This window comes from Coenobita brevimanus, chromosome 16, assembly GCF_032717465.1.
Source record: "Coenobita brevimanus isolate Jiangsu-jjx chromosome 16, ASM3271746v2, whole genome shotgun sequence".
Lineage (NCBI taxonomy): Eukaryota > Metazoa > Arthropoda > Malacostraca > Decapoda > Coenobitidae > Coenobita > Coenobita brevimanus.
Window position 1 is genome coordinate 32,649,823 of NC_136969.1, and position 11,910 is coordinate 32,661,732.

Below are 11,910 nucleotides of genomic sequence, written 5' to 3' on the forward strand. Positions count from 1 at the left end.
TTAAAGAAGCATTTACATTAAAGATACATTTATTGGAATAAAGAAAATATGGTCAGCACATATAAATATATAAGTAATGGATGTGGGATCATGAAGGGCCGCAATATATTAAAATCTACACGAGTGAAGTTCTGCTGAAAAATCCTATGGTCTGACTGACTGGCCAAGAGATGCTCCCACATCCACGAATACTGTACAGTGCATATACAGATGTCCTCGTTTAGCCACAGGTATGGCCTAAACTAACAGTATTCCCACCATACAACTAGTAATGGCAAATTCTGCACCCTGACTAAGCTTTACAGAAACACTACACTTATCAACTGAAAAAAAAAAAAAAAAAAAAAAAAAAAAACAGGAAGACACTGGGGAAGGAGAGGGGTTGATAAAAAAAAAGGAGGGGGGGGGAGGTTACACTAAAAAAAGATAGGGGGGATAGCGGTTGCATTGTTTGAAAAAATAAATAGAGGGGTTGCACCGATTAAAAAAAAAAAAAAAAATGGAGAGGGGTTGCATTGTTTGATGGTCCTTAACTATGAGGTATGACAGTCTCCTTGGTTACTTCGTTTATTTTCCTATCGCTTACAAAGGCTTCAACATGCCTGCATAAGTTAGCCTTGGTCACCTAATGGCATCTCTCCATACTACTTGATCTCTGGCAGTCTCCCTGTCCAGTCCCGTATCCCTGAGGTCTCACTCTGACTTCATCCCAGGTCTTTTTATAGTCTGCCTCTCACAACTCGACCCTAAACAATCACAGCTCTCACCCTCCATCCTCTCCACATGTCCATACCATCTCAACCTACCCCTCCTCATCACTACATCAATACATTCAAGTCCCTCCACCATATCTACCTACACTCCTCCCTCGTACACACATTCTCACTCCCATATCTACTTGTATCTACTCTCCATCCCTCCAACTAACACCCCCTCCCATCTCTCCACTCCATCCCTCCATCTCATTCTTAGCTATAATGTAAGAATGAGTGTCCTTGTTCAATTCAACCCTCCATAGTTACCTGCCTACACTAACAGACAAACAGGAGTGACAGGAGAGGCAGACAAGAGAAAGACAGATAAGAGACAGACAGACAAGAGGGACAGACATGAGAGAGTGACATGAGAGAGAGAAAAAGACAAGAGAGAAAAAGACAAGAGAGACAAAGAGGGACAGACAAGAGACAGGAAAAACAGACAGGTGAGACAGGAGACAGTACTATACCCATCACAACAGATTTCAACCTCTCCAAGCAGTCGTGGCCCCTCTGCTACTCTGAGTTCTCCAGGCAGTTTCCCTTCACTCCTCTTGAACTGCCATCACGCTGCCATCTCTCTGGAACCCTGCTTTCTTGTACTTCACTTACACCCACACAAACCCAAGGCCGCCACAGGAACACCACTGCAATGATTGTAGGAACATAATACAAATTATTCACATTTAGAGTAGACAGTTATACAGTATATAGCACTACTACTTCTACCTTCTACTTAGACTATATTTTGCCTTACACAGTCCATCTCACACAGTTCAGTGGCAGAACAAGGTAATGCTATAGAGTACCCTTTCCACAGCACTTCTTCATGACTAGCAACATTCTACTCATCTACAGTTACAATTCAAAATTCATGATGCTATGGTATTTTAAACCAAAAAAGAAGGGCATAGCATCATATTCTAATAAAATTTTGTTACAGCCAGGTATTCAAAGTGAAAGTTGTTTTTATACCAATAGCCACTTCTGAATCAGTCACTCCTGCAAAAAATACGAAGATGTGTTTGCATCTGACGAGCCGTAGTTATGAGTTAGGAATGAGTCTCCTTGGTTACTATTCCAATTTACAACTACTAAAATCTGACTGGTCACTCCCACAAAAAATACGAAGATGTGGTTGCATCTGACAAGCTGTGGTTTTGAGTCAAGAATAAGTCTCCTTGGTTACTATTCCAATTTACAACTAAAATTTGATGCTAGTCATGAACAAGTGCTATGAGTCTCCTTCGTTACTAGCTTGCTTTTACTTTACCTTGGCCTAAAATTGCCATCTCTCATAAACACTAGAACATGATGCTAGTCACAAAGAAGTGCTATGGGATCAATGTACAGCCATACCATTGCTTTTTTCCTGCCAATGCGCTATGTGAAATAATTTACAAAGGAATGAACACCTGGGCAACTGAAAAGGGGCTAGGGATCTTTACAAAGCCTTGGTCATGAGTCAAGAATAAGTCTCCTTGGTTACTAGCCAGAATTACCCCCCTCCCCCAATCTGACTGCTTTGCCATAAACTGAAAATTATGAAGAGCCTCCTTGGTCATGAGTAAGGAATGAGTCTCCTTGGTTACTAGTCAAAATTACCATCAATCTGACTACTACTTGCCATCAGCTTATTGAAAAGGGGTGAGGGATCTTTACATAGTTCCTGTATGGAATACTAGCCTTAGTTAGGGAATGAGTCTCCCTGGTTACTAGTCAAAATTACCATTCCTATCTGCCTACACTTAGCCAAAAAGTAACTGAAATTAGGCTAAGGATCACTACGTAGGGCTTTGGTTGTGAGTCTCCTTGGTTACTAGTCAAAATTACCCTCCCAATCTGACTACACTTGTCCATAAAGTAACTGAAATCAGGCTAGGGATCATTACATAGGGCTTTGGTCATGAGTCTCCTTGGTTACTAGTCAAAATTATCTTTCCAATCTAGCTACACCTGGCCAACCACTGACTGAAAAGGACTTAGAGATCTCTGAATAGTTGCTGCATGGAATTGGAGCCTTGGTTAGGGAATGAGTCTCCTTGGTTACTAGTCAAAATACGCATCAAAAGCATCAATCTGACTACACCTGGCATTAACTAAAACGGAGTTAGGGATCTTTGAAAAGTTGTCGCATGAAATTTGAGTCTTAGGGAATGAGTCTCCTTGGTTACTAGTCAAAATTACCTTTCCAATCTGACTACACTTGGCCAAGAAGTACAGTAACTGAATAAAGGGTCAGAGATCTATAAAGAGCCTTGGTCATGAATCTCCTTGGTTACTTGTCAAAATTACTTTTCCAATCTCTACATTTGGCCATAAATTAACTGAAAAAAGGCTTAAGGATCTTTACATAATTCTATTCTTGCATGGAATTTTAGCCTTTGTTAAGGAATGAGTCTCCTTGGTTACTAGCCCAAATTACCATCTCAATGTGACTACACAGCCATAAAGTAACTGAAAAGGAGTTAGGAATCTTTACATAGTCTTTGCATGGAATTTTATGAACCTTAGTTATGGAATAATTTAATCTGACTACACCTGGCCAAAAAAGTAACTGAAAAGGGGTTAGTGATCTTTACGAACAGCCTTGGTCATAAGTCTCCTTGGTTACTAGTCAAAATTACCCTTCCAATGTGACTACACCTGGTCATTAACAGAAAAGGGGTTAGAGATTTTACAGAGAGCCCTGGTCATGAGTATGGAATGTCTCCTTGGTTACTAGTCAAAATTACCCTCCCAATCAGGCTACACTTGGCCATAAACTGTGAAGGCTGGGAATCTGTCACTAAAAACTCAAATTATTTTTAGAAATTAGCTGGGAAAGATATACCTAACCCCTCCACAAAAGCCAGGTGGAAGTAGTATGCTTAAAATAACAATAATAATAATAAGAGAAGACTGAGGGGCGTACAAGGAACAGCGTGGTGGACTGAAGAGGTGAAACAGGCTGTGGCACAAAAGAAGAAAGCATACAATGAATGGATGAGAAATAGGGGCGTGGAAGAAGTTGAGAGGCGGAAGAAAGAGTTACATGTAGAAAGAAAGAGAGAGGTGAAAAGATTAGTAAGAGAGAGTAAGAAGAGAGTGGATGAGGAATTTGGAAGGAATTTGAGTGTAAAGTGGAGGGACTAAGAAAATGTTCTGGAAAGAGGTGAAGAGAGGAAGACAGGGTGGAAGTGAAGTTAGCAGGGGAGTGAAAGATGAAAATGGTAGATTACTAGTGCAGAAGGGAGAAAAAGTGAGCAGATAGAGAGAACACTTTAAGGAACTGTTGAACATAGAGGATGGAAGTAATGAGAGTAAGTGGCTGGGGAATGGCTGGGAGAAGGAGGGTGAGAAGACAGGAAGAAATCAGTAGGATAGAAGTTGTGGAAGCAATGAAGAAAGTTAAATTGGGGAAAGCCCCAGGAATTGATGGAGTGTGTGGTGAAATGCTGAAGCATGGGGGAGAGATAGTGGTACTTCGTAGAAAGGATGTGGAAGATGTGCAGATTGGCCTGGGAGGAAGGTAGAGTCTCGGAGGATTGGAAGTCAGGTATAATTATTCCCTTGTACAAAGGAAAAGGGAAAAAAGAAGTGTGAGGTAATCATAGGGGCATTTGCCTTCTTAGTATAATAGGAAAAGTGTATGGTAGGATACTTATTGACAGAGAAAGAACAGAGGAATTAGTTGGAGAAGAACAGGGAGGCTTTAGGAAGAGAAGAGGTTGTGTAGATCAGATATTTATTCTTAGATCTTTAGTAGAAAAGTTTCTAGAGAAGGGAAAGAAGTTGTATGCAGCTTTCATGGATTTGGAGAAAGCTTTTGACAGAGTGGATAGACAAGGATTGTGGAAAGTATTAAGAATATATGGAGTAGATGGGAAGTTGTTGAATGCTGTGAAGAGTATGTATGATTGTGTTAAGGCTGCAGTGCATGTGGATGGTGAACTAAGTGAATTTTTCTCTTTGAAGGTTGGGTTGAAACAGGGATGTGTCATGTCTCCATGGTTGTTCAGTCTGTACATGGATGGGGTAATAAAAGAGATACAAGGTAGGGTAGTGGATGTTGGAGTGGCCCTGGTGAGAGAGGATAGTGTTTGGAAACTCCCTGTACTGTTGTTTGCAGATGATACTGTGTTGTTAAGTGAAGATGAAAGGGGGCTGCAAGGCTTGGTGGATGAATTTGGGAGTGTGTGTAAGAAACTGAATCTAAAGGTGAATGTAGGGAAGAGTAAAGTGATGGTCTTTGAGAAAGGTGAAGTCAGTGAATGTACAGCGAGGTTGGATGGTGAGGAATTGGAAAATGTGAGTACGTTTAAGTACTTGGGTAGTGTGATGAGTAAGGATGGAGGTTTGGAGGGTGAAGTGCTTGAGAGGGTACAGCAGGGAAGAAAGGTTGCTGGTTCTTTGAAAGCAGTGATAAGAAACAGGGAAGTGAGCATGCAAGTGAAAAAGTTACTACATGACAGTATTGTGATAACTCTAACATATGGAAGTGAAGCTTGGACGTTGTTGGAAGGACACAAGTCAAGAGTGAGAGCAGTGGAAATGAGTTATTTAAGAGAAGCCTTTGGAGTCACATGGAGAGACAGGCTGACGAATGAGGATATAAAGGAACATTGTGTTGTGGATGTGGATGTGATAGGAAGCGTTATGAGGAACACACTGATGTGGTTTGGCCATGTGGAGAGGATGGAGGGTGAGAGACTAACGAAAAGAGTGTACTGTATGTGAGTGAGGTGGAGGGGGGAAGAGGGAGGGGAAGGCCGAGGATGAGATGGAGGGATGGGGTGGAGAGGTATATGAGAGAGGGGTGTGTGAGTTGGGATCAGGGCAGTGAAATGGTGGGGGACAGGGCAACGTGGAGGTGATTTGTTTGTGGCCACCCCAAATGGGATTGAGGCATCTGGCGACAGATAGATAAAACAGAAGGTTCTGGCATATTCACCTAGTAAGTATCCAATTAAATGTCCCCCAAAGAATGTTGTGGTTGTGGTGGTTGTGGTAGGGGTAGTTGTGGTTGCAGTAGTTGTGGTTGTGGTAGCAGTCTCTCTACAGCTACTTGGCCAATTACTGAACATCCAGGTCTTTTTTCATCTTCTTCACTATCAGGCTGCCTTCTCCCCAGCTCACACCCCTGAAAAAGAATATTCCTTATAAGCAATCACAAGAAAATCTCAATAAAAAATCAAAATATCTATCTATCTATCTATTGCCAGACGCCTCAATCCCGTTTGGGGTGGCCACAAACAAATCGCCTCCAAGTCGCCCTGTCCCCGCCATTTCACTGCCCTGCTCCCAACTCACACCCCCCTCTCTCATATACCTCTCCACCCCATCCCTCCATCTCATCCTCGGCCTCCCCCTCCCTCTTCCCCCCTCCACCTCACTCACATACACTCTCTTCGTCAGTCTTTCACCCTCCATCCTCTCCACATGGCCAAACCACCTCAGTGTGTTCCTCATAACGCTCCCTATCACATCCACATCAACACCACAACGTTCCTTTATATCCTCATTCGTCAGCCTATCTCTCCATGTGACTCCACAGGCTCCTCTTAAATAACTCATTTCCACTGCTCTCACTCTTGACTTGTGTGCTTCCAACAACGTCCAAGGTTCACTTCCGTACGTTAGAGTTGGTATCACAATACTGTCATGTAGTAACTTTTTCACTTCCATGCTCACTTCCCTGTTTCTTATCACTGCTTTCAAAGAACCAGCAACCTTTCTTCCCTGCTGTACCCTTTCAAGCACTTCACCCTCCAAACCTCCATCCTTACTCATCACACTACCCAAGTACTTAAATGTACTCATTTTCCAATTCCTCACCATCCAACCTCGCTGTACATTCACTGACTTCACCTCTCTCAAAGACCATCACTTTACTCTTCCCTACATTCACCTTCAGATTCCGTTTCTTACACTCTCTCCCAAACTCATCCAATAAAAAATCAAAATATCCATACACAAACAAAACCACAATTCCACCCCCCCTCAAACTCCACACAGTCACCCCCAAATCCACAAACACACCCAAAATCTCCACATATACCCCCAATCTCCACATACACCCCCAATCTACACACACACCCAAACCCTACACACACCCAAATCCACACACATACACAATCCAAACTCCACACAAACAACCCCAATCTACACACATACATACATACACCCAAAATCTACACACACACACACACACACACACACACACACACACACAAATACACACACAACCCAAGCTCCACATACATACACCCCACCCCAGAGTTCACACCCAGCTCTGTTATGTTACTTTCTTACCCTTTCAATCATCTGAGTAGGCTTTAGAAACACTCAGGCCTGTTTACAATACAAATTAAAATCAATATCACCACAGAAGCAATTAATGGAGAGAGAAATGTAATTACTGGAGAGAAAAAATACTTATTGGAAAGAGAAATGAAAAATATCTTACCAAAATTGCAGACCCTTCCCCTGTAATTGCTGGAGCCTGACTGACCAGAAGCCGGCACATTCCACCTACCCCCGCATTCTTTCCCTCCCTCCCTCCCCCCCACTAGTTTCCTCCCCCCCTCCACCACCTCCTCCCTCCCTCCACCACCTCCTCCCTCCCTCCACAGCCCCTCTTTCCTCCACCTCTCTCTCTCTCTCTCTCTCTCTCCTTCCTTCCTTCTCCTCCTTGTTTTCCTTTTTCCTTCCACCTCTTCCTCCTCCCTGAAAAGCACTCTTCCTCCAATTCTCCTCCCTCCTGACATCCTCCCTTCCCTCCACCCCCACTAGTTCTCCCCCCCCTCTTTCCTCCAACACTCTCTCTCTCTCTCTCTCTCCTTTGTCTTCCTTCTTCTTTCCACCTCTTCCTCCTCCCTGAAAAGCACTCTTCCTCCTGTCCCTCTCCCTCCTTACATCCTCCCTTCCCTCCACCCCCACTAGTTCCCCCCCATCTTTCCTCCACCTCTCCTTTCTTTTTCTTTTTTTCTTTCCTTCCTCTCTCCTCCTTCTCTCTCCATCTCTTGTCATCAATCTTCCTTCCCTCTTCCTCCTCCTTGAAAAACACTTTTCCTCCATCCCCCCTTACCTCCTCTCTCCCCTCCATCCCTCCTTACCTCCTCTCTCCCCTCCATCCCTCCTTACCTCCTCTCTCCCCTCCATCCCTCCTTACCTCCTCTCTCCGCTCCATCCCCCCCTTTCCTCCCCCTCCTCTCATTAGACACTCACACACACACACACACACACACACACACACACACACACACAAAGTAAAAAATAAAATACAATCCATTATGGACAAGGGAATCACCTATACACAAGAGAAGGATATTTGTGAAGCACTAAAGAATTTCCAATCAGTTTTTAAAGAAAATTTTTTTTAGAGGGACTATGTGGAACATGGATGCCCACACACACTACCAGATATATAAATATCAGAAAAAGTAATACAGGAGGAGTTAAGTAAATTAGACAAAGGAAAAGCAAATGGTCCTGATGAAATTTCATGTTGGGTGATACATGAATGTGCAAAGGAGTTAAGTAAACCATTATCTTTAATTTTCAAGAAATCCTTGAGACAAGGTAAACTACCTGATATTTGGAAGAAAGCAAACATTGTTCCCTTATTCAAGAAAGGGAATAGACAAAATCCACTCAAGCACTGACCAGTATCATTAACCAGTGTTGTAAGCAAGGTATTAGAAAAGCTTATAAGAAAAGCTTGGGTAAATCATCTAGAAGAACACAATATCATAACAGAAAGACAGTTTGGTTTCAGAAAAGGAAAATCATGTGTTACTAATCTGTTGAGCTACTATGACAGAGTAACAGACACATTACAGGAAAGAGAAGGATGAGTGGACAGTATCTATTTAGATTTCATGAAAGCATTTGACACAGTACCACACCAAAGACTTTTATGGACACTGTACCATCAAGGAGGAATTCGAGGCAAACTGTATTTTTGGATGCAAGATTTTCTCATAAAAAGAGAAATGAGAACAGTACTAAGGGAAATTACTCATCTTGGAAGAGAAGTGACTAGTGGAGTTCCACAGGGCTCAGTGCTGGCACCAATCATGTTTTTAGTGTATATAAATGATACAGAGAGTAACACTGGAAATGAAAGCTATCTAAATATGTTTTTGCAGTTGATGCAAAAATACAAAGGAGAATTACTAACACAGACTCTTGTAAAGAGCTATAAGAAGAATTAAATAAACTTCATAAATGGAGTAATACATGGCAGTAGTTCTTCCCTCCAGATGGGAACTTTTCCGTTGTTTGCAGAGACACAAGAGTCTGCGACTGTTCTGTCCACTCTTGTAGAGGAATACATGAGCCAGGTCACTGCGTTGTCATCTTTAATGGCAACAGGCACTAGGTACATAAAGCAGCTGTGTTAATCACTGGAAAGATGAAGGGCATTATATAAGGAAATCTTTAAATTTACAAACTTGGGGTGCTTGTTGAGAACCCTAGGAACAAGGTACTCTCAGTGACAGTGTATGGGAAAGAAGACAGAACTCATATTGATATTATGGTGTAGTGGTAGCAAGCTTAATAATAATGCTGGAGACAACACATTTGTGACCATCATGTTTGTAATGTGGTTAAAAAGTTATGTTGTTGATGGTAGGAAACAACTGGAATCATGGACTGGCTAGGTTTTGATATTCATAAGATCTAACATATCAAAAGTTTGGTGAGTAAAAGTCTGATAATAGGTTATTGCTTCATTATACGTACTTATTAGGCTTGGCAGCGCCAGTAAATTTACAGCCATTGTTTTACTATTAAGGAAAATCAAACTTCCATAATTGTCTGAAGCTGATTGTATAAGGTGAACATACCCCAACACAAGTATCTCCACATTTGTACCTCCCACTTCCCATCTACACGTTGAAAAAAAAAAAAAATTATGGTTGTATTACTGGTTAGATCATGTCAGGAGTATGAGTTTAAGGCGGTTTTTGATAAGTGTCTGTTTGTGACTAGGTAGCTGAGAAGAGGCTTCCTAGGCCAATAGTTTTCTTGGCAGCAGGTAATGAGTTTGTCAAATATTTTGGTAACAATGATGATGAGCCTAGGCAGCTGACTATATGTTGGTTGGATAAAATTTGAATGTAGGATCATCCAGACAAGAGTTTGGCATGCCTTATTCAGTTTGGTAGAAGATGAGCTAACTTCATCATGCAGATGTTGTGCCTGCCAGATTTATATATTTTTATATCTATTTATTTCTTTTGGGTGCAGATGATTGGCCATTTAAGTATTAAGTTGGCCAACAAGCTGTATGAGTGCATGTCTGGTTCATTCAGGTGTGCATGCAACAGGCAGCACTCTCTGTATGTTGCATGAACTGTACCTGCATTATGAACTCTTTATCAGTGCATACTTTCAGGGGAAAGGAATTATCAAGATGATACTCATTTGTGATAACAACGTACTGAATGTGTGGGGAATTTCTGCCATAGGGTCACATTGCCTTGTGATTATTGGGTATCTGGTAGTGCACAATTCGGACAATTTTTAGATTCGCACAACCAGAGATTCTTAGAAACATAGGTTTACCAAGGAAGTTCTGGGCCAATATAGACCATTTTTCATTCTATGCACTTTGCTCGCAAATGAATAATACTTGCATTAAGTTGAGTTGGGTTGGGTTAGGTTAGGTTAGGTGGTTAGGTTACATTAGGTTGGGTTGGGTTAGGGTAAGTAGTAGGCCCACAGTACATATTTTTTCATCAAACCTGACTGTTTCCTATGGTTTTGGGTGTGACTCTGTTCATTTTGACCTTTATTTCTAAAAAGAAATAGTGGATTCTAAGGTGATTGCAAAAATATTCATTCCATTGAAACCATTGATTGGCAATATTTTTGAAGGGCAAAATCAAATGAATCACACCAAAAACCATTGGAAACACTCAGATTTGATGCAAAGATCAGTGGTTGTGTGAAACTGAAAATTGACCCTCATTTCCATTCAGGTGTTCCCTTCAGTGAGCTACTTTGCTGTTAGGTCAATGTGTCCCCCCACCCCCTCAAAAAAAAAGTATATATATATATTAAGAATATTAGCAAAACCATACTTTATAATTACATTATGTTCCTTTGGGTTGGTGCAGAGAATCACATGGAAAGCAGAAAGGCTTCAGTGATCACCTGGATCAGAAAGAAGATCTTGATTTCTTCAGAAATATGCGAGTCACCAAGGAAACCTTTATTCTTCTCCTTTATTTTGTACAAGAGCAGTATAGACCAGTGTTCCATGGAGGGACTCCACCTGTTCATTAAAGTGTTCTCTACATCTATTCACTTTTTCTCCCTTCTCCACTAGTAATCTACCATTTTTATCTTTCACACCCCAACTAACTTTGTTGGCACCCTGTGTAGCTCTCTTTACCTCTTTCCAGAACATTTTCTTACATTCCCTCCACTTTGCACTTAAATTCCTTCCAAATTCCTCATCCACTCTCTTCTTACTCTCTTTTACTAATCTTTTCACCTCTCTCCTCTTCTCTACATATAACTCTCTCGTCCTCCTCTCAGCTTCTTTGACGCCTCTGTTCCTCATCCACTCATTATATGCTTTCTTCTGCAAGAAAATAATTCATTAGCATTAAAAGTGTTCTTAGAACTGTATGAAAAAAAAAAAAAAAAAAGATGCATGGATTAAAAATATTCAGGAATATATGAAGGAAATCAGCATAAGAAATACTAACCAACTGGACAATTTAAAAAAGGATGAAATAAAGAAGAAGGTAAATGAATACGAAAAAAAAGAAAATGTTGGAGAGAAGAACTGACAAACAAATCCTCAATTATATTTTATAAAGAGAAAAATTAGACATTAAGGAAGAAAAACTTTATGAAAACACACAGGGTTCTATGCTGCTGCACAGATGTTGCTTGAACACTTTAAAATTAAACTGGAGAGCAAGGTATATTGGTGGAAATACGTATTGTGAATTATGTAGCAAAACAAGAAGAAACTCTTGAACATTTCTTTAAAAACTTTAATGCATTAAAAGATATAAGACGTAAATATGAGGTAGAAGAAGGCAATTTAGAGAACATACTGTTATTAACATATGCAAAAGATTCAGATAAAAAATTCTACCACTACAAGAAATACCTCTGTGAAGTATGGAACACTAGAAAACGTATTTTA